The 25,535-nt window shown below is 37.7% G+C and overlaps 1 pseudogene; it reads left to right on the top strand.

Moving 5' to 3' along the window:
* Positions 1 to 306: 306 nt before the first annotated feature.
* LOC128596438 (mediator of RNA polymerase II transcription subunit 19-like) lies at positions 307 to 23,076 on the top strand (annotated as a pseudogene).
* The last annotated feature ends 2,459 nt before the right edge of the window (positions 23,077 to 25,535 follow it).

A 25,535-nucleotide genomic window follows, 5' to 3' on the forward strand; every position in this document is an offset into this window, starting at 1 on the left:
GGCACCTGTAGTCCCAGCTACTCGGGAGGCTGAGGCAAGAGAATCACTTAAGCCCAGGAGCAGGAGGTTGCTGTGAGCTGTGTGATGCCAGGGCACTCTACCGAGGGCCATAAAGTGAGACTCTGTCTCTAAAAAAAAAAAAAAAAAAAAAAAAAGTCTGTATGTTGTCTGGATGGGTTGAAACCTTCCCATGTTGAAAAGCTTACACTGTTACTGTAACAAAGAAATTGCTGGAAGTAGTTATTCAATCTGGGTATTCTGAAGGTTTTTTTCAAGCAATGAAAGTGATGCAAGACAGGGGGCGCCATGACCTGCCGCCTTAGCCCAGGCGGTGTTGATGGTGCAGTGGCAGGAGGAACCAGCTTGCTGGAAGGGTCGGACACCTTGGCTGGGAGACACTGGCGCCTTGCTGTCTCCTCCCTGTGCACGTCTGGCTGGTAAATTTCATGGGCGTTGCTATCTGTTCTTGTGAGTTTCCAGGGCTTGAGAGTTCCGCACCTTGCTGCTGATTGGACTACTGACTGTAACTGATGAAGACCCAGCCCTAAAAATCAACTTTGAGTTCTGGCAAAACAACCCCCTGCAACTATACGTCCAGTGAGCAGAGAGCCGAGGACAGACCTCGCAGAGGGAGCCGGGGAACTTGTTCCCCTCCTGGATTCTCTCTCTGCCAGGACCTTTGGTTTTTGTAAGTTTTTGTGTTTGTTTCGGTGAATAAGTCCTATCTTACCACTGATCTGTGGCCCTTCGATTTATTCTTCGATTGCGGAGACCAAGAACCTGAAACTCCGGTATCAAAGGCACTCATTTTACTGGAATTAAAGCACCACCTACATTTTTTTTGTGTGTGTGATAATAATTATAGTCTTTGGCAGTATCATTGTGCTTATCATTCTCAGTCCTCAGGTAAGACTGGGAGAACTAATGGGATACTTAAAGTCAACATTTCCAAGTTATCTAAAATCACTGGCCTTCCAAATTCTGCCTCTGGCTCTCATGAATCTTTGGTGCATCCCCATTAGAAATCACAGGTTAACTCCTGAAGAAATTGTTACTGGTCATCCTACATCAACAGATACTAAATCAAATTTAGACCCTTAATTGTCCCATACTGAAATGACCCAATATAGTAAATCCTTAATGCACTATGTTAAAAAGTATCACCAACAAGTTAAAGAAGCCTTTTGAGGCACAGATCTAAAGAGTTTCAAAAGACATAGCCTGGAACATGGTTATTGAGTGTTGTGGAAGCATCATCAGAGAACTGTCCTTGAAAACCACTGGAAAGAACTCTACCAAATGCTCCTGACTACAGACATCATAGCTAAACTAAAAAATGTTGATCTTTGGGCTTACTTCTCAGCTAAAAAGAGCACCTCCTGATACCTCTTGATTTTCTTCTCAAACAAGAGACGTAAACGGCAACAACAACAAGAAAAATTCAAGTTAACCAGATGAGAGATTGATGGCCTCATTCCATAGACAGCTTTTCTCAAGACATCAGAACAAGACTCTGTACCCTAATGAGACTCTTATCCCTCCAATGTTTTCTGTCTGTGCCTACTTTTTTCACTTAGAAGAATAAAGCTACATTATAATTTTAAAATCAGTCACTTTTGGCTCAGCACCTGTAGCACAGTGGTTACAGCCACATGCACTGAGGCTAGCGGGTTTGAATGAGGCCCAGGCCTGCTAAACAACTATGACAACTGCAACAACAACAAAAAAATAGCTGGGCATTGTGGTTGGTGCCTGTAGTCCCAGCTACCTGGGAGGCTGAGGCAAAAGAATTGCTTAAGCCTAAGAGTTGGAGGTTGCTGTGAGCTGTGACTCCATAGCACTCTACTGAGGGCGACATAGTGAGACTCTCTCTCAAAAAAAAATAAAATAATGATAATAAAGTCAGTCACTTTTGTTGGTAACTTGATGAAGTGTTGGATCTGTCGTGTCCAACTGAAGCCTTTTATATGATCCAAAACATCCTTTAGTCCACCCAGTAGCTAACTCTACCAACATCCCCAAAGCAACTGCTGATATTGTACAAGTGATCCTACTAGTAGACTTCTAGATCAACTCATTCTAACTCGTTGTTTTAATTAATCCAGGCATGGGGTATAAGAATCAGGACAAGTGTATTTTAAGACAGGCTTTCACCAAAAGCCCAACTGAAATTTCTTGTAAACTGACTTATGTGTCAGGGTACTGTAGTGCTCTTTTAACCTGTAATAACTTCATATCAGACCTCTGGCTAGAAACTGCTAATTCCGCCATTCTCAACCATGTAACTATGAACAACAGAACTAGAAAGAGGGCTTTGTGTGCACCCATCAGGTATACTTTTTTGTTGTTGTTAGAGAGACAGAGTCTCACTTTATTGCCCTCGGTAGAGTGCCATGGTGTAACAGCTCACAGCAACCTCCAACTCTTGGGCTTAGGTGATTCTCTTGCCTCAGCCTCCTGACATCAGGTATACTTCTAACTATGCAGAATTCCTTGGCCAACCCTATGCATGGCCAACTTCATGCCTTGATAGATGAAAGAGTGAAGAACCAACATAAGCTAGGAATTTTGATAGTCAGATTAGCCCATTCCTCTTATCTTACATCATAAGATAAAGAGAACATTTTCAGGGGGCATTAACCCTCCTGGATGGGCATCACTTGTAATATCTGTTTTTCTATGCCTTGGGTAAATACAAATGAGGTAATAGTTAGAAATTTATCCCATTGTAATCAGCATGCAAAAAATATTAATAAACTATTTTGCAATGGTAAAAAAAAAATTATCCTGCCAAATAATTTCTATAACATGTACTACTGCAAAGGCTACTGTTGTACAATAGACTTCTTTAAGTTCTCTTGCTCAAGTTACACTTGGAAAATAGGATTATTCTAGATTCCCTACTGACTGAACAGGGATGAGGTCTGTGTTCATACTCCATATTGTACACAGATAAATGTATTAGGTATTGTAGAAATTAGTTATAAAAAAATTAATGAACCTACTTGGTTAAAATGGGTAGATTCCTTATGTGGCTCATTCTTTTAGTTAGTTCTGTGCATGAAGATCTTGGCTAAGGAAGGTACTACAAAAAAAAAAAAAGCAAAGGAAGGTACTACAAACTTTTGATATTTTGATACCCTCTTGAAAATAACAATAGTAGTCTCCTTGGTACCCTGTATTCTCTCAAAAGTGTTAAATGTTTGTATGCAGCCATCCATAAAATGTCAAATGGTCTCTCTCTGGGTGGAATGACAAAAACTCAAAGAAATGCATGACACTAAGGGTACCATGACCTATAAATGGTATGTTGAGAAGGGAACCCCAAACAGGGGCAACTGAGAATAGCAGTAATGCCCTTAACTTTGGTCACACTGTCACCTAAGTGAGAAGCTAACTAATGCAGGCCTCATAGAATGAGTTAGGAAGTATGTCCTCGGCTTCTATGCCTTCAAAGATACTAAATGAATTAGTATAATTTCTTCTCTGATTGTTTGGTATGACTCACCGCTAACCCCATTTGGTACTTGTGCTTTCTGTTTTAGAGGGTTATTAATTATTAATTCAATTTCTTTAATAGATACAGGCCTATTGTCTATTTATTTTTGTATAAATTTGAGCAGTATGTCTCTTTCAAAGAATTGATTTCTTCTAAGTTATCAAATTTGTGGGCATATAGTTCTTCATAGTATTCCTTTATCATTTTCCAAATTCCCATAAAGTGTGTTGTGATGTCCCCTCTTTTACTTCTGATAGTAGTCATTTGTGTCCTTTTTTTTTTTCTTAGCCTGGCTAGAGGCTTACTGACATGACTGATCTTTTTAAAGAATTATTTTTTGTTGTTTTATTAACTTTCTTTATGATTTTGTTTTCAATATCATCGATTTCTTTTTTTTTTGAGACAGTCTCACTATGTCACCCTGGTAGAGTGCTGTGGCATCACAGCTCACAGCAACCTCAAACTCTTGGGCTTAAGTGATTTTCTTGCCTCAGCCACCCAAGTAGCTGGGACTACAGGCATCCGCCACAACTCTCGGCTATTTTTTGTTGTTGTTGTTGTTGTCATTGTTGTTTAGCAGACCCGGGCTGGGTTTGAACCCGCCACCCTCAGTGCATGTGGCTGGTGCCATAACCATTGTGCTACAGGCACCAAGCCAATATCATTGATTTCTATTCTAATTTGTATTGTTTCTTTTCTTTTCTCATTTTGTTCTTTCTTTTCTTTTTTGAGACAAGGTTTTCTTTTTTTTTGGCCAGGGCTGGGTTTGAACCCACCACCTCCGGCATATGGGACCAGCACCCTACTCCTTGAGCCACAGGCGTTGCCCTTCTTTTCTCATTTTGTATTAATTCATTCGACTTTTCTTGTCTTCCTAAGGTGGAAATGTAGATTACTGATTTCAGAACTTTCTTAATTTATAATTAATGCATTCAATACACTTAATTTTCTTCTGAGCACTACTTTCACAGTATTCAATCAATTCAACAAGTTGTATTTTTATTTGGGCCATTGTGGTCCAGAAATTGTGAGATTTCTACCCTTTCAAATTCAATAAGGTAAATTTTATAGCTCAGAATATGGTCATTCCTGGGGAATGTTCCATGTGAGCTTAAGAAGAATATGTATTCTGCTATGGTTGGATGAAGTAGTCTGTAGTTCCCCATTATATCCAGTTGGTGGATGCTACCATGAACATGGGCCTCCTTTCTCCAAGCAGCTTTCCTTGGACTTTGGCTCCACCAGCAGGTTGAAACCTTCCACCAGGACCCCAAATCTCCTTTCAAAGGCACTACTGATAAGGATAGTTGTCAAATTGATGTTTACATCAGGTGACAAATGTAGACCTCCTCTTTTGCCATTTTGCTGATGTCAATCCTCAAAATTCTTATAGTCAGTCTTAAAACTAAAAAAGGAAGTATCTTGTTAGATTCATTTTTATCCATTAATCCTTTGATAACTATTAACCTTTTCTATTTCCTTGAGTCTAACTGGACATTTTATTTGTTATTGTTTAATGCTACTCTGTTGATGAAAACATTCAGAAATTCTGAATGATATGTTAAATACAAGTAACGTTTATTGAATGCTTATTAGGTTTTAGTCTCTTTTCCAAGTATTTTGTATGTATTAATTCATTTAATCTCTCTATATAAGTATACATCATATATATACTATTATTCAATTTTGAAGATAAGGAAACTAAGTCACGAAAATTTAAGTGGCTTGTTAGTAGGATTAGGATGTAATGTAAGACCATACACACGGTTAAAATCTATACTCACAACCATTATGCTACATTGTGAAGAAATTCTAAAAATTTATTTTGATTAATTAAATATGATGACTATAAAGAATTTTAATTAGCTATAGCATAATATCTGTTAAAATCTCTACTAATTGGTAGGATATTGGAAAATCATCAAATAAATTTGAAAAATTACTATATTCTATTAAAAAGGGTGAAAATATTTAAGTTTGATTTGAAGCTCAGTAATTAAAAATCAAAATGGTGGTCAATATAATTTTATAGAGCTAAATTTCCTATAATATTTAATACATGGTTGTTAAATTTATTACAGAATTTGAAGTCATAATGTATATGATTGCATGAGTGTGGTCTGTTTCACAAAATGCCAGTTTATAGATTTGTAATACTGTCTAATAAATATAGTAATGGTTAATTTGATTTAATTTTATTACATTTAATTTATGTAGGCATAGAATTGTTATTCAGAGCATTCACATTACCCAAACATACAGGTTTAACATGTTGTTTAGACAATTCAGTTACCTTTTAAGATATATGACAATGTTTATATTTTAAATTTTAAAATTAAAAGAAATGAAAGTAATTTTCAAATCTAATTTTAATTAAGTTGGACTAAATTATGCAATATGTAGAAAAAAGAATAAACATTTTATGATTCTAATTTTTAAAAATCTGGAAAATGTAAATGTATCTACTGTAAGAAAAGTTGGGAAGGGCAGTGGGAGAGAGAGATTACTAAAAGCAAGTGGCAAATATACAGGTGTTTGGGGAGATACAATCCCCAAAGACATAATCCCAAATTATAATCCCTAATGTTGAAATCTTGAAAAATCAAACTCCCTAGAGATTAAATTTCCTAAAATCTATATCCACAAAATCTAAAATCCTTAATGTCTAAAACCCTGAAAATTACAATCACAGGATAGTTGCATTGGAAATATTATGTTGCTATTTTCTTTACACAGAAGAAAAAGAATTTCAGTGGAATCTCCAAACCATAATGACAGATTTGGAACTAGGTGTAATCAAGGCTTCTAAAAGTAAATTTCAAGGTGTTACCAATACAACCTGGGCTCGGTGCCTGTGGCTCAAGTGGCTAAGGCGCCAGCCACATAACACCTGAGCTGGCAGGTTCGAATCCAGCCCAGCCTGCCAAACAACAATGACGGCTGCAACCAAAAAATAGCCGGGCATTGTGGCAGGTGCCTGTAGTCCCAGCTTTTTGGGAGGCAGAGACAAGAGAATCACTTGAGCCTAGGAGTTGGAGGTTGCTGTGAGCTGCGATGCCACTGCACTCTACCCAGGGCGACAGCTTGAGGCTCTGTCTCAAAACAAACAAAAAAAAAATGCAACTTGTTTTGCCCATTCACGTCAGTACATTTAGCAGAAAATTCAGTCGAGTGTATTGATCACTCCGCACACAGACAAAAGCTTCAGTTTAAAAATGCTCCATTGGCATCGCCTGTGGCTCAGTGAGTAGGGCATGGGCCCCATATACCAAGGGTGGCGGGTTCAATCCCCACCCCAGCCAAACTGCAACAAAAAATTGCCGGGCGTTGTGGTTGGTGCAGTGTGGTGGTTGAGGCTGAGGCAAGAGACTCAGTTAAGCCCAAGAACTGAGGTTGCTGTGAGCTGTGATGCCACAGCACTCTACCGAGGGCAACAAAGTGAGACTCTGTCTCTAAAAAAAATAATAAAAATAAAAATGCGTCATTTACCTGCACTGGCATTCCTTTCAGCTGATGACATTCCAGGAACTTTTAGGGAATTAAAACAGCATTTGCATGAAGAAGCCAGCTAAGTTACCAGCTGGTTCAAAAATAGTATGTGCATTGTCAGATAAAGAGACATAAAATGGTGTTGCTGTTTGATCCCAGCTACCATTTCCACCAAGCAGTCTGTACCTAGTGCATGCAAAATGGATTTCCACGTATCCAAACAACACAAGCATGTCGCAGAAGATGGGAAAACGTAATAGGAAATGCTCTTGTCAGTGTATATCCTATCACAGAAGAATTTCAAAGGAGCAGTGCCACTTAGAAAATGAATAAGAATGTATTCTCTGAGGAGAGCTATGTTCTAAAAAAAAAAGGCAGCAAGACTTTGAAATATAGTTAATGATCATAAAAGCTAGTCAGCTTTTATGGACTGTCTGTATGCAATGGCCCATAATTTATTCCTGTAATATATTTTTCTTTTTTTTTTTTTTTTTTGTAGAGACAGAGTCTCACTTTATGGCCCTCGGTAGAGTGCCGTGGCCTCACACAGCTCACAGCAACCTCCAACTCCTGGGCTTAAGCGATTCTCTTGCCTCAGCCTCCCGAGTAGCTGGGATTACAGGCGCCCGCCACAACGCCCGGCTATTTTTTGGTTGCAGTTTGGCCGGGGCCGGGTTTGAACCCACCACCCTCGGTATATGGGGCCGGCGCCTTACCGACTGAGCCACAGGCGCCGCCCTATTCCTGTAATATATTTTTCTTTTCTTTCTTTTTTTTTTTTTTTTTTTTGAGACAGAGTCTCACTTTGTTGCCCTCAGTCAGCTCACAGTAACCTCAAACTCTTGGGCTTAAGCGATTCTCTTGCCTCAGCCTCCCGAGTAGCTGGGTCTACAAGTGCCTGCCACAACACCTAGTTTTTTGTTGTTGTTGTCATTGTTGATTAGCAGCCTGGGCTGGGTTTGAACCTGCCAGCCCCAGTGTATGTTACCAGTGCCCTAACCACTGGGCTACAGGCACCAAGCTGCTGCAATACACTTTTTCATATGTTGAATTTTTTCTAGTTTTTTTCTTTTTCCCTTTTTTTAGTTTTATTCACATTTTGAATTGTGGGCACTGTTTTTTGTTTGTTTGTTTGTTTGTTTGTTTTATAAATTGCTATGCTATGTATTTCATCTTTACATTATTTCCAATACTCAAGGTTCAAGTATATAGAGCCTTTTAGAGAGTTCTAATTCATTTTATGCATACTTGGAAAATATGACTCCACAAAAGGGTATTATCACTATGTTGACATTGTGCATAAATATTGTGTGGATACAAAGAAGCTGGGAAATTTCCTCAATAAATGAAGAGATGTCCTTGTGGTACATCTGCATTTGTGAAAAATAAAAATTCTGAATATTTCGGCTCTTGGGGTCAATGCTGCATTGGAATGCAATGATGACCCATTGCCATTTTTAATCAATCTTACTGAAAGATTTCGGTTATCCACCAATGGTATTTCAGATAACTGCTGTTATAAAGCTGGGCACACACAGTTAACACCATAGTGATAAGCATTTCTCTATATATATTTTTTGCCTATCATTTTATGAATATAGTTCATCTGCTCATAATTGTTATGCCTATGTGAATACTATTGGTATTCATGAGTGTTAATGCTCAAAAATATGTATATTTGTCTATTGTATTATGTAAAGTGATCTATCTATGAAATGTTTTATTGTATCTTTATTTCTGTTGTTTTTGTTATATTTGAGACAGGTTCTCGACACCCTGACTGGAATAAAATGGTGCCATCATAGTTCACTTGCAACCTCAAACCCCTGGGCTCAAGCAATCCTTCCTCAGCCTCTCAAGCAGGTGGGACCACAGGTATGCATCACTACATCTGGTTAATTTCTTTAAAATTTTTTACATAGACTGGGCACAGTGGCTCATGCCTGTAATCCCAGCACTCTGGGAGGTCGAGGTGGGTGGATTGTCTGAGCTCATGGGTTTGAGAATAGCCTGAGCCAGAGTGAGACCTTGTCTTTAAAAATAGCCAGGCATTGTGGTGGGCTCCTGTAGCTCCTTGGCAGCTGAGGCAAGAGAATTGCTTGAGTCCAAGAGTTTGAGGTTGCTGTGAGCTATGATGCCACAGCACTCTACCAAGGGTGAAAAAGTGAGACTGTCTCAAAACAGAAAATAAAAATAAAAAATAAAATTAAGTTTTTTTTAATATAGAGACAGTGACTCACTACATTGCCCAGGATGATCTTAAACTCCTGGTCTCAAGTGATCCTCTTGCCTCAGCCTCCCAAAGTGCTGGGATTATAGGCATGAACCACTACACTTAGGTTGTTGTTTTTATGTTTCTTAAACAAAGCCTCATTTTAAAATGTAAATGAATATATTTTAAACAATTTTGTATTATTTTTTACAAATTTTTACTTTTGAGATTTTGATCTTTTGGGATGTCGACATTTGGATTATGCCTTTCAGGATTATAACAGGTGACGGATATGTTCATCCATGACGGATATGTCAGGATTATAATGATGATTTAACAAATTCATCCAACTTTCAAAACTTATCAAAGTATACACTTTAAATATGTGCAGGTTATTATGTGTAAACTTTATCTTAATAGAGCTTTAAACAATAGCTGACGATAACTAGTTTGGCCAAACACAGAAAGCTTTCATTGCACCATCATACTATACTTCTAAGACACAGAAGTTTTGGGACCTCATAAAAGTTATTGACCACTCTGAAAATCATCACAGAGCCCAAATTTGTTTAAAAATCACCTCCCTGAACCTCAGTGGCCAGTGGCAGGAGTGGTGGCTGTTGTTCCAGCCAGCACCTGGCAAATGCTCCCCCTTGGACATGGGCATATGCGTCACAGGAAGAGAAAGGCATAGTAATTGTGATCAAAGAAAATCATCAAGCAGCACAAAGCATGGGACTATAACTCAACAAAGCAAACAAACCTTCATTGTCAATCGCTTCACAGTATGCAAGAAATTTCACCCTTCACCGAATGACAAATTGATCCCTGAAATAATTAATCTGTTTGGTGAACAGTCATACACACCCTCTCCGTTGGAAGCTATTTGCTCTAAAGGAGGTTGATTCATGGTTCAGTAAAACACAGATTACAGTGGAAATGTCTCCTGAAAAGCTTGCATTTGACCTCTTCTTATTCCTTCAGGTGAGGGAATGAGAGAGCCTAAACATCCGTGTACCTTTGTGCCGAAGGAGGTTTTTTAGAGTATTATTTTGGTCAAATGTGTTCCTGGAGAAATTGTGTACCTAGGCTGATTCCTGTGGAGAGTGCTGATCCATTCAGACAATGAAAGTTTCAAAGGGGAGTGAATTCTCTGTTAAACTTGTGATCCTTTTCTAAATGATCACATGAAACACCTACTTACGAGCCTTTCCTGGGGACGAATGGACATGAAATTAAAAGAATTAATCACCAGTACATTACAAAAGCAGCGCTGTGTGGTGGAAATGGAAGCCTTTCATCATCAAATCTAAAATTTCAACATGTTGCTCCACATGCTGTGGAACAAGACAGACAACAATCACCTTCCTACCTAGTGACAAGTGTTAAACACTTTCCAGGCACCCACAGAATCTTTATTCCATTCAGTATATTCTTTTGTAAATCACAGCCACCGTTCATTACTTACTAGGTTAAAATACGTATACACAATCCTACTAAATCATGGTAAGATATCTGTCAACAAAAAAAGAGCAGATTATAATGAGAAGCTATTAAAATAAGTTCTATATTAGTATATAATGCTGTAGGAGATTTTTCATATTTTTATCATTAATTCGAAAACCGCTACTGAGGTTACATCAGATATCTTCCCATTTTCTAGCACTGTTTATAATATCCTTTTGCAATCAATTTTTAGCTACACACTTATTTTTATGGATAATTTGTGATTTCTTGGGTTTTATATTTATCAGGGCTATAGAAACTCACAAAATGGAAAAAAAAAATTGGTGAATTCCCTACTAATTATTGTTTATAAATATATATATATTTCAACATAGCATCTCACTGTATTGTCCAAGCTGGTCTTGAACTCCTGACCTTAAGTAATCCTCCCATCTTAGCTTCCCAAAGTGCTAGGATTACGTGCATGAGCCACCAAACCTGGTCTCTAAATACATATTCTATAATGTAGAATGTTTAGAAAAATTTTCCTTTTTTTTTTTTTTTGTGGTTTTTTTTTTGGCTGGGGCTGGGTTTGAACCCACCACCTCCGGCATATGGGACCGGCGCCCTACTCCTTGAGCCACAGGTGCCACCCTAGAAAAATTTTCTTAGAGAGCATTTCAGTTTGAGAAATTTTTTCAAATGTGTAAATTCTCTTAGAAGTATGCTGTTTATTACAACTTTTTAAAAGTATCTCAATTTAAGTGCTTATGTAAATGTTGTTTTATAGTTCATAGGCTGAAAAACACAAATGTAAAAGATACTCAGAAATTAAAAGTTTCACACTCTTAAAAAAATTATCCAAATAAAGGCCGGTGTGATGGCTCAAGCCTATAATCCTAGCAGTCTGGGAAGCCAAGGCAGGTGGATGCTAAGCTCAGGAGTTGGAGACCGGTCTGAGAAAGGGAGAGACCCCACCTCTGAAAAATAGCCAGGTGTTGTGGAGGGCACCTGCAGTCCCAGCTACTTGGGAGGCTGAAGCAAGAGAGACAGCTATGATGCCACAGCACTCTACCAAGGACAACAAAGTAAGACTCTGTCTCAAAGAAAAAAAAATCAACCAAATAGTGAATAGAGCTCACAGATTAAAGATGACTTAAATAGTAAGGATTTTATTACTGTGTAAAACCAAAACAATGTGCAGTAGGCAGTTCTTGGGTGGAGAACTGGAAAGCTGGAAAAATTTATTACAAGCATTACAGGAATCCCTTAAAAAGATAACCATTCCTTGCAACCTGCCAGACAAACATATATGATGTTCTGGAAATGTACACTCCCCTAGGGCTCAGGGTACTCCTAGTTTCCTCAATCAAATGGGAGAGCACAGAAGTCAGTTCCCTTGAGCACAGTGGGAGTGGTGACCAATGCACTGATGCACGCTTGGTGAGGAGGAGATGGAACAGCTTTGGCCACAAAAATCAGCTGACATAATCTGGCAAGAGCTTCAGGTAGGTTACAAAGTACAACATTGTTATATATGCTACCCACATAAGTAACACTTATAGGAACGCTCCCCACTGAGGATGTTCAGATGTAGGCAGAGGCTCCTCATGACTTTCCTCCAGGGTTGTTACACTGGATAAGAAATTGCACATTTCATGCACATCGAAGGCCTTTCTGTTAGTGAATTGTCAGTATATCAGGAGGCAATCACTTGGGGTAATGGATTTCCCACAATCCCTGCACACATAAGGCCCTTCTTCATCATTAACTCTCCAGTGTCCCATCGAGTCATATTCCTCTAGTGTCCCATGAGGACATATTTCCCTCTAAATGATTTATCACATTCTGTGCACTTATAAGGCCTTTCTCCAATGTGAACTCTCTGGCATCAAATGAAAAAGGAGCTACTGATTGAGCAAGGTCAGTACATTCTCTAAGAGATTTCCTATATTCACTGCACTCATTTTTCCAGTGTGAACTTCCCAGTGTTCGCTAAGGTTGGAATTAGGGTGAGATATGTCACAGTCATAGCATGAGGTTATGCATATCTTCAGGTAAAAGATTTCCCACTTTCTCTGCCCCTTGCTCCAGCACAATTTGCTCCAAGGATGATTGAGGGTAGAGCTCTGGCATGGATGGCCTGTTGCTGAGGATATCCTGAGGAAGCCAGAAAGTGTTTCCTAAGCTCCCAGCAGGTAAAGTTCTTCCATGACTCACTCAATGTACTAATGTGCAGCTATTCTTAAGGTTTCATAATTTTCTTTATAGAGGTCCTTCACCTCTTTTGTTAGGTATATTTCTAGGTATTTCATTTTCTTTGAAGCTACTGTGAATGGGATTGTGTCCTTAATTAGCTTCTCATCTTGGCTGTTATTGGCATATACAGAGGCTACTAATTTATGGACATTTATTTTATATCCTGAGACGTTGCCGTATTTATTAATCATTTCCAGGAGTCGCATGGTTGAGTCTTTTGGATTCTCTAAGTATAAGATCATATCATCAGTAAAGAGAGAGAAATTGAATCCTCTGCTCCCATTTGAATGCCCTTGATTTCCCTCTCTTGCTTGATTATATTGGCTATCCAGCACTATGTTGAATAGTAGTAGTGATACAGGACAACCTTGTCTGGTTCCAGTACTAAGTGCAAAAGTTTTCAGTTTTACTCCATTCAGTAAAATATTAGCTATGGATTTATTGTAGATGGCTTTGATCAGTTTAAGACATGTACCACCTGTGCCTATATTCTTCAGTGTTCTAATTAGAAAAGGATGTTGAATTTTATCAAATACTTTTTCTGCATCTATTGAGAGAATCATATGGTCTTTGTTTTTGCCTCTGTTGATATGATGGCTTACATTTATGGACTTGCATATGTTAAGCCAGCCTTGTTTCCCAGGGATGTAACCTACTTGATCATGATGTATGACTTTTTTGATGAGAAGCTGAAGTCTATTGTCTATGATTTTGTTGAGAATTTCTGCATCTATATTCATTAGTGAAATTGGTCTGAAGTTCTCCATTTTAGTTGGGTCTTTTCTTGGTTTTTGGTATCAGGGTGATGTTTGCTTTGTAGAACGTGTTGGGGAAGATTCCTTCCTCCTCAATTTTTTGGGAATAATTTCTGCAGTATGGGAATAAGCTCTTCTTTGAAGGTTTGATAGGATTCTGGTATGAAGCCATCCAGACCAGGGCATTTTTTTGGTTGGGAGATTTTTTTATTGTTTCTTTGATCTCATTGCTTAAAATTGGTCTGTTTAGGAGTTCTATTTCTTTCTGGTTAACTCTAAGGAGAGGGTGTGTTTCCAAATATTGATCCATTTTCTTCACATTGTCAAATTTCTGGGCATATAGTTTCTGGTAGTATTCAGAGATAATCTCTTGTATCTCTGTGGCATTTGTTATTATTTCCCCTTTATGATTTCTGATTGAGGTTTTACTTTTCTATTTCTAGTTAGTCTGTCCAAATGTTTAGCTATCTTATTTATTTTATCAAAAAAAACAACTCCTTATTTTGTTAATTTTCTGAACGATTCTTTTGTTTTCAATTTCATTAATCTCTGATTTAATTTTGGTATTTCTTTTCTTCTGCTGGGTTTAGGCTTAGATTGTTCTTTTTTTTTTTTTTTTCCAATTCCATAGATGGTTTGTGATTTTTTTGATGCACTCTTAAGCAGGACATTTTCCTCCCCAGACTGCTTTTTCTGTTATCCCACAGGTTTTGTTAGCTTGTGTCTTCATTGTTTTTTTGCTTAATGAAGTTAATGATGTCCTCTTTTATCTCTTCCTGAACCCCACTATCATTCAGCATGAGATTGTTTAATCTTCATGCCTTTGTGTGGGGTTGAACATTTCTGTTGGAGTTGAGTTCCACCTTTATTGCCTGTGGTCTGAGAAGATACAAGGTAAAATTTCGGTTCTTTTGATTATGTTGAGATTTTCTGTCCTAGGGTATGATCAATTTTAGAGACTGTTCCATGGGCTGATAAGAAGAATTTATATTCCTTAGCTTTGAGATGGTGTGTTCTGTATATGCCTATTAAGCACATTTGTTCTTAGGGTCATGTTTAAGTGCCTTGTATCTTTGTTTACTTTGTTTAGAGTATCTGTCCAGCTCTGTAAAAGGAGTATTAAAGTCCCCTGCTTTTTAAAGTTCCCCTGCTTTATGGTGTTATAAGATATTATATTGCTCAGGCCAATTAATGTCTGTTTCATAGATCTGGGAGCATTTAAATTGGATGCATAAATGTTTAGAATTGAAACATCTTCTTGTATCATTCCCTTGACCAGTATGAAGTGTCCATCTTTGTGTTCTTTGACTTTAGTTGTTTTAAATCCATTTGTATCTGAAAATAACATTGTGACCCCCTCCTTTCTTCTGATCTCCATTTGCCTAAAATACTGTTTTCTATGCTTCATCCTGAGTCTTGTTTTGTCTTTCAAGGTTATGTATGTTTCCTGGAGACATCGTCTAGATGTTTTGTGCTTTTTTGTCCAATAAGCCAGCCTATGCCTCTTCCGTGGGGAATTCGAGATATTTACATTTATTGAGAGAATTGGTAAGTGTGGTGGAGTTATATTCATCTTACTTTCTGATTGTCCGTTGCTTAGTTTTATCTTTTGCATCTTTGTAGAAACTAGGTTTTGTTCTGTAGTTTAGTTCTGGGTGTTTAGTTTACTGGCAGTCCATTGTGATACTCAGTGTGGAGAATAGGTCAAATTATTTTCTGTAGAGCTGGTCTTTTTGTGGCAAACTTCCTCAATGTTTGCATATCAGTAAAAGATTTGTTTTCTCCATCAATTTTAAAGTTTAGCTTAGCGGGATATAGAATTCTGGGTTGAAAAATATTTTGTTTAAGATGGTTAATGGTAGATGACCATTCTTCTCTGGCTTGAAAAGTTTCATTTGAGAAGTCCACTGACATCCTGATGAATCTTCCACTGTAAGCCAATTGGCACTTAGTCCTGGCTGCTGGCAGAATTTTCACTTTTCTCTTGACTTTCAACAGGTTCATGACAATGTGTTTTGGACAAGCTCTGTTTGAAATGAGATAACCTGGGGTCAATGTCCTTTTGAAAGAACTATGTCTATGTCAGAATCTTTGGTGATACTTGGAAATTTTTCATTTGTGCTATCTTACGGAAGGGCTTCCATTCTTCTGGGGCATTCTTCTTCCCCTTCTGGGATACCTATAAATTATATGTTTGAATGCTTTGCAAATCCCCATAATAAGAGTGAATGCTCTGCTTTCCCTCTCTTCTTTTCTGCCTCTTTAATTGCCTATGTTAGCTCAGGAGCTTTGTCCTTTAGCTCTGAGATCCTTTCTTCTCCATAGGCTAATCTGTTATTGATACTTTCTCCTTTGTCTTTAAGTTTCCTAACTGACTCCTTCAATTCCTTAAGCTCTGTTATATTCTTTCTATATTCCTCATATCTTTCATCCCTTATTTGGTTCTGCTTTTGGATTTCCTTTTGGTTATTTTCCACTTTCTCAGCAATTTCATTTATTGTTTTTTCCATCCATATTTTAAATTCTCTTTCTGTCAATTCTATCATTTCTTTATAGGAGGAATCCTCTATGGTAGCTACCTCAAGTTCTGTTAGGGGAGGGGGTTGCTCTGTTCTGGTTTTTCATATTACCAGAACTTTTCTGTTGGTTCCTCCTCATGAGTGTTTTCTTTTTGTCTGCTTTCTTCCCCTACTTTTTCTTTCACTTCCTCCTTCTCTTTAAATTACCTTGTCTCTGTGTATAAGTCTTATAAATGTCCTTTTGATATAGAATCAAAAGGAAGAGAAGAGGAAAGAGTAAGAACAGAGAAAAGATAGAAAAAGAGAAAAGAAAAAGAAAAAGGGGGTAAAAGGAAAGATTGACGAAAAGATGAGAATAACAGAAAGAGAGAGGAATAATAGTGGTGTTCAGCAGGGTGCTTTGAACATACTCACAATTCCTGGCCTTTGGGAAACTGGGATGGGTGGGTCTCTTGAGGTTAGGAGCTCCTTCCAAGCATGAGAAAAAACAAGACCCTACGTCCACCAAATAGAGAAGAAAAGAAAACTCCACCAGTTTGTCAACGTGGGAATCTACCACCAGTGTCCTCCCCTAGGCAAAAGCCAGAAAGAACCCTAGACAAGGGGATCAAGATCTCCTTGAGCCAGGCCAATGCTGTGGCACTCTATCCCAGGTCTCAAAATTAGGTGCTGTCCCATAAATGGAATATAGATTGACAAATAATAAAACAGATCAGAAAAAATGATAAAACAATAATATTAAAAGTATATAAAGAAAATTGAAAATAAAATTATATAAGACGTAAACAAAAGGGGGTATATCTCTTAGTTATTATTTGAGAAATTTATGTGAGAAAGATAAGAAAAGTAGAAAAATCTTTACAAAAAGAGAGAAAAGGAGAGAAATAAAAAGGAAAGAAAAATAAAAGGGGTAGAAAAAAACATAGCAAAAACAGAGCCCTAATTATTGAAGAAAGTAAAAATGGAAAAATAAAAATACAACAAAACAGAATAAAACAAACAAACAAACAAAAAACCTTAAGGGATAAAATTGAGAAATGAAAAGAATAACAGGAGCAGAAAAACTTTAGCAAAAAATGGGGCCCTTACTATTGAAGGGTTTACTGTTGAAGAAAGAAACAATGAAAAATTATAACTACAAAGAAGAAAGAGAAGAAGGAGGAGGAGGAAAAGAAAAACTTATGGAAAAATCAAAAAAGGAAAAAACATATATTGCCTGGACAATAGGTGATTTTCTGGGGTATGAGATGCTAATCACGATGCTGATACAACTCTATAAGAAGGGAACTGGAAGCCATAATCTTGGCAAAGAGACCTGGTCCCATCTCCCTGATTACTTTGTCATCAATTCCCACAGTGTTGGGAGGCTAAAGCTTTCCTTAGCCTACTTAATAGACATACCTCGATCTTTCCATCCCAGTCTTACAGATGAACTTAGATTCTGAATCCTATGGGGGAACCCAGAAGATAAGTTCCACAAAGATTCTTAGTTCATAGAAAAAGGGCGATGCTCTTCAAAATATGGCATAGACTATCTAATGCATCCTTGCCATTCTGCCGGAGAGTGTGCTCTGGGAGAATATACTGAAGAGCCTTGGTTGCCTGACCTTTTCAGTTTTCATTTGCTTGATCTTGATGCTGTATGTTTGGCACGGTCTTATTGAAACTTTTTTCCCCCTCGACTTTGCCAAACCCATTCTCTCCTGGTTTTCTTTCTACTTTCATTGTTTCTCAGACAAGGGTAATGATATCTATGTCTCTATAGCCTTGATCATTTTTATAACGGTGAAAATAAATATTCATTAACATATTTCTAACTGCCTATTGTATATGTAAACCTGAGTAGTCCTCAAACATTTCAATATGATGTGCTCAAAATCAGCTTCTCTCCTTTTATTCCTTCAGTTCTTTATCACTGTCTTTGTTAACATTGCCATTCATTTACTTCCCTGTTTAAGGATCTCACACTTCAACTTTTCTTCCTCTCAACTCCCAACATCAAACTTTCAACATCAGTTAGTAAGGACTAGGCATGGTGGTTCACGCCTGTAATCCCAGCACTCTGGGAGGCCAAGGCAATTGAGCTCACAGGTTCGAGACCAGCCTGAGCAAGAGCAGGACCTTGTCTCTAAAAATAGCCAGGCATTTTGGTGGGTACCTGTAGTCCCAGCTTCTTGGGAGGCTGAGGCAAGAGAATCTCTTGAGTCCAAGAGTTTGAGGTTGCTGTGAACTATGATGCCATGGCACTCTACCGAGGGTGACAGAGTGAGATTCTGTCTCAAAAAAAAAAAAAAAAAAATCAGTTAGCAGACTATGTTTATGATTATATCTTTAAAATACTTCTGAAATACAATGCTTCTTATTAATTCTATGGTAGCAGCCCTAGTTCAGTCACTGTTTATGTGTTCAATAATCAATAATAATCATTTTTGTCTGATAACTTCCCATTTACAGATATCCTTCATGATGAACCCAACATTACCGCTAAAGCCACATTAATTTTTGTCAGTCTCCTTGTTAAAAAACTTTCTAATTTCCATTGCTTGCAGCCTTTTCCAATCTGTTTGCAGCCAGCCATTCTGCCATTAGAGCACTCAAGTTTCTTACATTTCCATCCATCATTTCCTGAGCATACTACTCACTTGTATCCTCTGCTTTTCTTCAGATTGGTAACTCTTTTGTAATGGCTCTTTCACTTTCTCTATTACACATCTTTCAGAAGTATGTGGTCAATTAATCCTTTTATTAATTGATTTAAAATATTAGTTTCCTCAAAATAATAACTAACCGAGGATTTTCTGTAAAATGAGACTATCAAAAAGACCTGGACTTAAAAATTAACTGCAGATTTAAAAAATAAAATATGAGGCTTGGCACACATAGCACAGTAGTTATGGTACTAGCCACATACACCGAGGTTGGTGGGTTTGAACCCAGCCCAGGCCAGCTAAACAACGACAACTGCAACAAAAACTAGCTGGGCATTGTAGCAGGTGCCTGTAGTCCCAGCTACTTGGGAGGCTGAAGCAAGACAATTGCTTAAGCCCAAGAGTTTGAGGTTGCTGTGAGCTGTGACGCCACAGCACTCTACCAAGGTCAACATAGTGAGACTCTGCCTAAAAATAAAAAAAATTAAATATGAATTTTATAAGGATATCGTATAGTCATAAATTAGATACGATGCCTAGGTTTTACTCTATAATTGAAATATTGTGCCTAGCTAAGTAATTACTCTATAATTGAATTATTGTGCCTAAGTAAGTAATTATAATTCTTTTGATTGTAAGTCACTGAAACTGACTCTGACCAGTAAGTCATTGGTCATCTCACCAAGCACAAAGACAGGATATAGCTCCCGCAAGAGCAACTGAGATAGGAATTTGAGTCAGTCAGGAGTCTCTCCCACCTTTCACTTCTGCTTAAGATTATTTCACTGTTCCTGTCCTTCCTCTCTCTCCTTTTCTCTTCTTCCTTCCCCTCTCTTCTTATCTCTCTTTCCCTATTCCCCTTCCCTAGTTTTATTGTTTCCAGGTCTATGTGACAGAAAACATGGTGGCCAGCAGAACACAAGGTTGAGATGTACTCATCCAGTAAGTGTATTCTCTCTTCTTTTTACAGTCTAATATCACATTCGTTTTGACCCAACTTGAGTCAGGTTGCTACCTTCAATCTAACTATGGCCAGAAGGCAGGATCTTACTGCAGAAATAGCACAGCTTCCAAAGTGTAGTAGAGATGGGAAGGGCAAGTCTCCAGAAAAAAAGCAATGGAAGATTGTTAGAAAAGTTGGGGAGCAGTTATTGGTCAGGCAATGAAATATATGTACAAGTCACCAAGTTAAAAGCAAACACAAACAAAAAAATTTTTTGTAATTAAAAAAAAAAACAAAAACAAAAAACCCCCAAAGCTAGAATTATAGATAATTAGCAAAATAAACTACTTTACATTTGTCTCTTTCTTTCCCTAACTAAAATATGGTTGAAATGACTTGTTGACATGATTAGCAATAAGAATAAACAGTGATCAAAGAAACAGAAACTTAAAAGTTAACTACTCAGTAGTTGAATAGGCAAAAGTTGACAGTACAGCAGAATATTCTAAAGGGTATTCTTTGGAGCACTAAAATGATCTAATGTCCCAAGACATAACTGAAAAAATCCTGTCCCAGAGGGTCATAATGTACATTTATATTTTCAGAACTTTGGAGAAATAATTCTCTATAAATACCAGGAAATTGTTGCCATTCTAAACTTATTCTTTTTAAAAAAAAAAAACTTTTTCTTTTTTAGGTATTTTGAAGTTATTGTTTTTCTAGCTGCCATTTTATGTTATCTTTATATTAAATATCAAGAAATGTATCTTGATATTTCTGTTGAGCCTCAAGTCATTTAATGCTCTTGAAGAAACTGAATAATCCCATATTTAGGATGGCTAAGTCTTGTGCTCGTTAGGCAATTTCCAAAGAATAGAGAGCAGTCCTGGAAACCTAACACTGGTTTAGTGTATTCCCTCAGAAACCAGGGCAGTTACCTCACCTTTACTTAACCCTTTGTCTGACTCTTTAACAAATCCTTTCCTATTAAAATTTTGGATACTTTCTTATCCTCATTTTATTTCTAAGGCAACTAGGATTTTGGAAAAATTTGATGCCATTTAAAAGAAGAATTCTAAGTTAGTTTCCAGGCTTATTCTAAAATTTTATCTAGGTGGATTTGTTTGTAAAAATGCAAAATTTACTTTTGTTGGCCCACAAAGATTTTGTTGTTGAAACTTTGGAACCTCATTAAATCTTCATTAGATTAATTTTTTCTAAGAAATATAAAGAAAATCATTGAATTTTTAGAGGGTAAGTCAAGGACAATAGAATCATCCACTACATTCAGAATTTCTCAGTAAACTCCCAGTATAGATGGGAATTTCCACCTGTCTATCCTTCCTATGAAGATTTACTTTTTGAAAAATTTTAAAAGAGTTAACCAGGAAGGTGACATCTGCTAAAAAGTTAGGCATACATTATATTTCAACATATATTAAGTCATCATATTATAAAGCATGTTGACACAAAGCCTCTGGTGTCATGGGATACTAAGAATTAATGTACTTTGCATAAAAAGGAAGATGACATTTTGCCAAGACATCTAAAGTTGCAAGAAATTTTTGGTTAGTTTTAAAATACTAGATGGCGTGGCTTCTCCTTTACAGGTGTTTGGGTCCAAAATGTTGAGTGTCACCATCCTGTGAGTCACCAAGCAAGAAGAATCATCATAAGAAGGTGAACCCTTCCTTGCCAGGTGTTTTCTAGTGTGTCATTTATTGAAAGGGTGGTAAGGCTATATACCAGTGCAATCATACAATCATGAGAAAGTTAAAGGGAAATAATTTACAATTAAGATTGAAAAATCCCTAATGCTTCCCCTTGTGATAGAATAATCCCATGTAGCTGAACAAATAAATAAAGGATATATGCAAACACAAGTCACAAATAAGTCATCAGCATAGGTGTAAATCATGCTCATGGAAATACTATTAGCTAAAAGAACCCATGGGAGGGGTACAGAGAAATATTTCTAAATATGAATGTATTTTCAGTAGATAATGAAAAAGGTGGTATTATCTATAATCTGTACATGTGGTTCTTTTTTTGTGTGTGTGGTTTTTGGCTGAGGCTGGGTTTGAACCCACCACCTCCAGCATATGGGACTGGCGCCCTATCCCTTTGAGCCACAGGCGCCGCCCTTGTACATGTGGTTCTAAAATTAAAACGTGTAAAACGAATTGCAAAATAAAGGGTTCAGAATAAATGTGGATAAATATTTATCCATACATATTGAACTATTTGTTTATTAAATAAATTATTTATTTATTTATACATAAACATTTATAAATAAATAAATAGGACTCCTATGGAGTCCTATGAATTCTTTCTTAGAGGAAGTATTTGGAAACACATTATAATAATTAGGTTCAATGTGTCCTGAATTTATTTAATGGGAATTTTAATCCTAACTATATTCTTTTGAAAATATGGTGGTCAGACTTCACAAATTACTTACATTTCATCTGCATTTGAGCCTAGCAACTTTTGATATTCAAGCTGTTTAAAATCTCGGCATTAGTGTAGAAAGGATAAATGGGAAAGCAACTTCCCATTATGTATATATGTATTCAACGGATATTTTTTGAGTCTCTTACTCTTTATCAATCAATATTTTTGGCACTCTGGAAATACAGGTGAACAAGAGAAACCAAGGCCCTTTTTTCATGAGCTCACTGTCTAATAGGGGTAATAAGCAGTGAAGTAAATAAGCAACACTTTTAAGCGAGATAAGTAGATTGTGATAAGATTTTAAAAAGAGCACTCGGCTTTGGACCAGGAAAACCTCCACCCTCACCTCCACCTCCTCCTGGAGGGGGACCCAGCAAAGGCTTCTCCCAGCGGGGACAAATCAGCAGCTGGCTGTGGCACCTTCTACCTAATGAGAGAACTGCCAGGTAGCACAGAACTGACAGCAGCACCAATCTGATCACACACTACGATCTAGAGCAAGCCTATAATTAATTCTGTGGGAAGAAAGTGAAGGAGAAACTAAGTAACTTCCTGCCTGACCTACCAGGGATGATTGACTTGCCTGGTTCCCATGATAACAGCCCCCTCCACCCCCTCACTGAGAAGCCCCCTATTCTTGGTGGCTCTTTTAATTCTGTCACAGGGACCCTGCTGGCTGGCTTCTGCCTCCGTGCAGGACCATTGCCGGAACAGTCGACTGATGACTGATGCATATTCAGCCTCCCAAGAAGAAGAATAAGCAAAAGTACAAACAGAACCACACTCAGGATCATGTTCCTCCCACCCCCACCCCAAACACTATCTGATTCCAATCACAAGAAGAAGAAAAAGAAAAGGATCCTGAATGGAAAAGGAAGAAGAAGGAGAAGAAGAAAAAGAAGAACCGACATAGTCAAGACCATCCAGGTTTGGCAGCTCCCAGGCCAGCAGCAGTAGCAGCCTACGCTCACAAGACCACTGGACTTTCCACCAGGATGGCTTTTCCTGCTGTACTGCAACTGCTGATAAAAGCTGCCTTCCAGGCTCTTGGACACTCCCTTAGGAGCATCCTGCACTTGGGACAGAGACCAGTTCCTGCTATGTTCTGTATTGCGATTAATACATTAAGAGAGAAAAGGGTGTCTCGGCCTTTTTCATGGACATCTCTTCCTCTCCCCCAGGAAGCTTTCTTTCCCTCTTTTTCATGCATTTGTCTGATTTAGGACTTGATCAGTGTTTTTCTTTTCCTCTACTATTCAACATAGTGCTGGAAGTTCTAGCCAATACAATCAGGCAAGAGAAGGAAATAAAGGGCATCCAAATGGGAGCAGAGGAGGTCAAACTCTCCTTCTTTGCTGATGATATGATCTTATACTTTGAGAACCCCAAAGACTCAACCACAAGACTCCTGGAAATCATCAAAAAACACAGTAATGTCTCAGGAAATAACATCAATGTCCACAAGTCAGTAGCCTTTGTATATGCCAATAACAGCAAAGATGAGAGGCTAACTAAACACAACTCCCTTCACCATAGCTTCAAAGAAAATAAAATACCTAGGAATATACCTAACAAAAGAGGTAAAGGACCTCTATAAAGAAAACTATGAAATCCTAATTAAAGAAATAGGAGAGGATATTAACAAATGGAAGAACATACCATGCTTATGGCTGGGAAGAATCAACAATTGTTAAAATGTCTATACTTCCCAAAACCAACATCATACTTTTTTTTTTTTTTTATTGTTGGGGATTCATTGAGGGTACAATAAGCCAGGTTACACTGATTGCAATTGTTAGGTAAAGTCCCTCTTGCAATCATGTCTTGCCCCCATAAAGTGTGACACACACCAAGGCCCCACCGCCCTCCCTCCGTCCCTCTTTCTGCTTCCCCCCCATAACCTTAATTGTCATTAATTGTCCTCATATCAAAATTGAGTACATAGGATTCAAGCTTCTCCATTCTTGTGATGCTTTACTAAGAATAATGTCTTCCACTTCCATCCAGGTTAACACGAAGGATGTAAAGTCTCCATTTTTTTTAATGGCTAAATAGTATTCCATGGTATACATATACCACAGCTTGTTAATCCATTCCTGGGTTGGTGGGCATTTAGGCTGTTTCCACATTTTGGTGATTGTAAATTGAACTGCAATAAATAGTCTAGTACAAGTGTCCTTATGATAAAAGGATTTCTTTCCTTCTGGGTAGATGCCCAGTAATGGGATTGCAGGATCAAATGGGAGGTCTAGCTTGAGTGCTTTGAGGTTTCTCCATACTTCCTTCCAGAAAGGTTGTACTAGTTTGCAGTCCCACCAGCAGTGTGAAAGTGTTCCCTTCTCTCCATATCCACACCAGCATCTGCAGTTTTGAGATTTTGTGATGTGGGCCATTCTCACTGGGGTTAGATGATATCTCAGGGTTGTTTTGATTTGCATTTCTCTAATATATAGAGATGATGAACATTTTTTCATGTGTTTGTTAGCCATTCATCTGTCATCTTTAGAGAAAGTTCTATTCATGTCTCTTGCCCATTGATATATGGGATTGTTGGCTTTTCTCATGTGGATTAATTTGAGTTCTCTATAGATCCTAGTTATCAAGCTTTTGTCTGATTGAAAATATGCAAATATCCTTTCCCATTGTGTAGCTTGTCTCTTTGCTTTGGTTATTGTCTCCTTAGCTGTACAGAAGCTTTTCAGTTTAATGAAGTCCCATTTGTTTATTTTTGTTGTTGTTGCAATTGCCATGGCAGTCTTCTTCATGAAGTCTTCCCCCAGGCCAATATCTTCCAGTGTTTTTCCTATGCTTTCTTTGAGGATTTTTATTGTTTCATGCCTTAAATTTAAGTCCTTTATCCATCTTGAATGAATTTTTGTGAGTGGGGAAAGGTGTGGGTCCAGTTTCAGTCGTTTACATGTAGACAACCAGTTCTCCCAACACCATTTATTGAATAGGGAGTCTTTCCCCCAAGGTATGTTCTTGTTTGCTTTATCGAAGATTAAGTGGTTGTAAGATGTTAGTTTCATTTCTTGGTTTTCAATTCGATTCCAAATGTCTATGTCTCTGTTTTTGTGCCAGTACCATGCTGTCTTGAGCACTATGGCTTTGTAGTACAGACTAAAATCTGGTATGCTGATGCCCCCAGGTTTATTTTTGTTACAAAGAACTGCCTTAGCTATACGGGGTTTTTTTCGGTTCCATACAAAATGCAGAATCATCTTTTCCGAATCTTGAAAGTCGATGTTGGTATTTTGATAGGAATGGCATTGAATAGGTAGATTGCTTTGGGAAGTATAGACATTTTAACA

Source organism: Nycticebus coucang, chromosome 10, assembly GCF_027406575.1.
Source record: "Nycticebus coucang isolate mNycCou1 chromosome 10, mNycCou1.pri, whole genome shotgun sequence".
Taxonomy (NCBI): domain Eukaryota; kingdom Metazoa; phylum Chordata; class Mammalia; order Primates; family Lorisidae; genus Nycticebus; species Nycticebus coucang.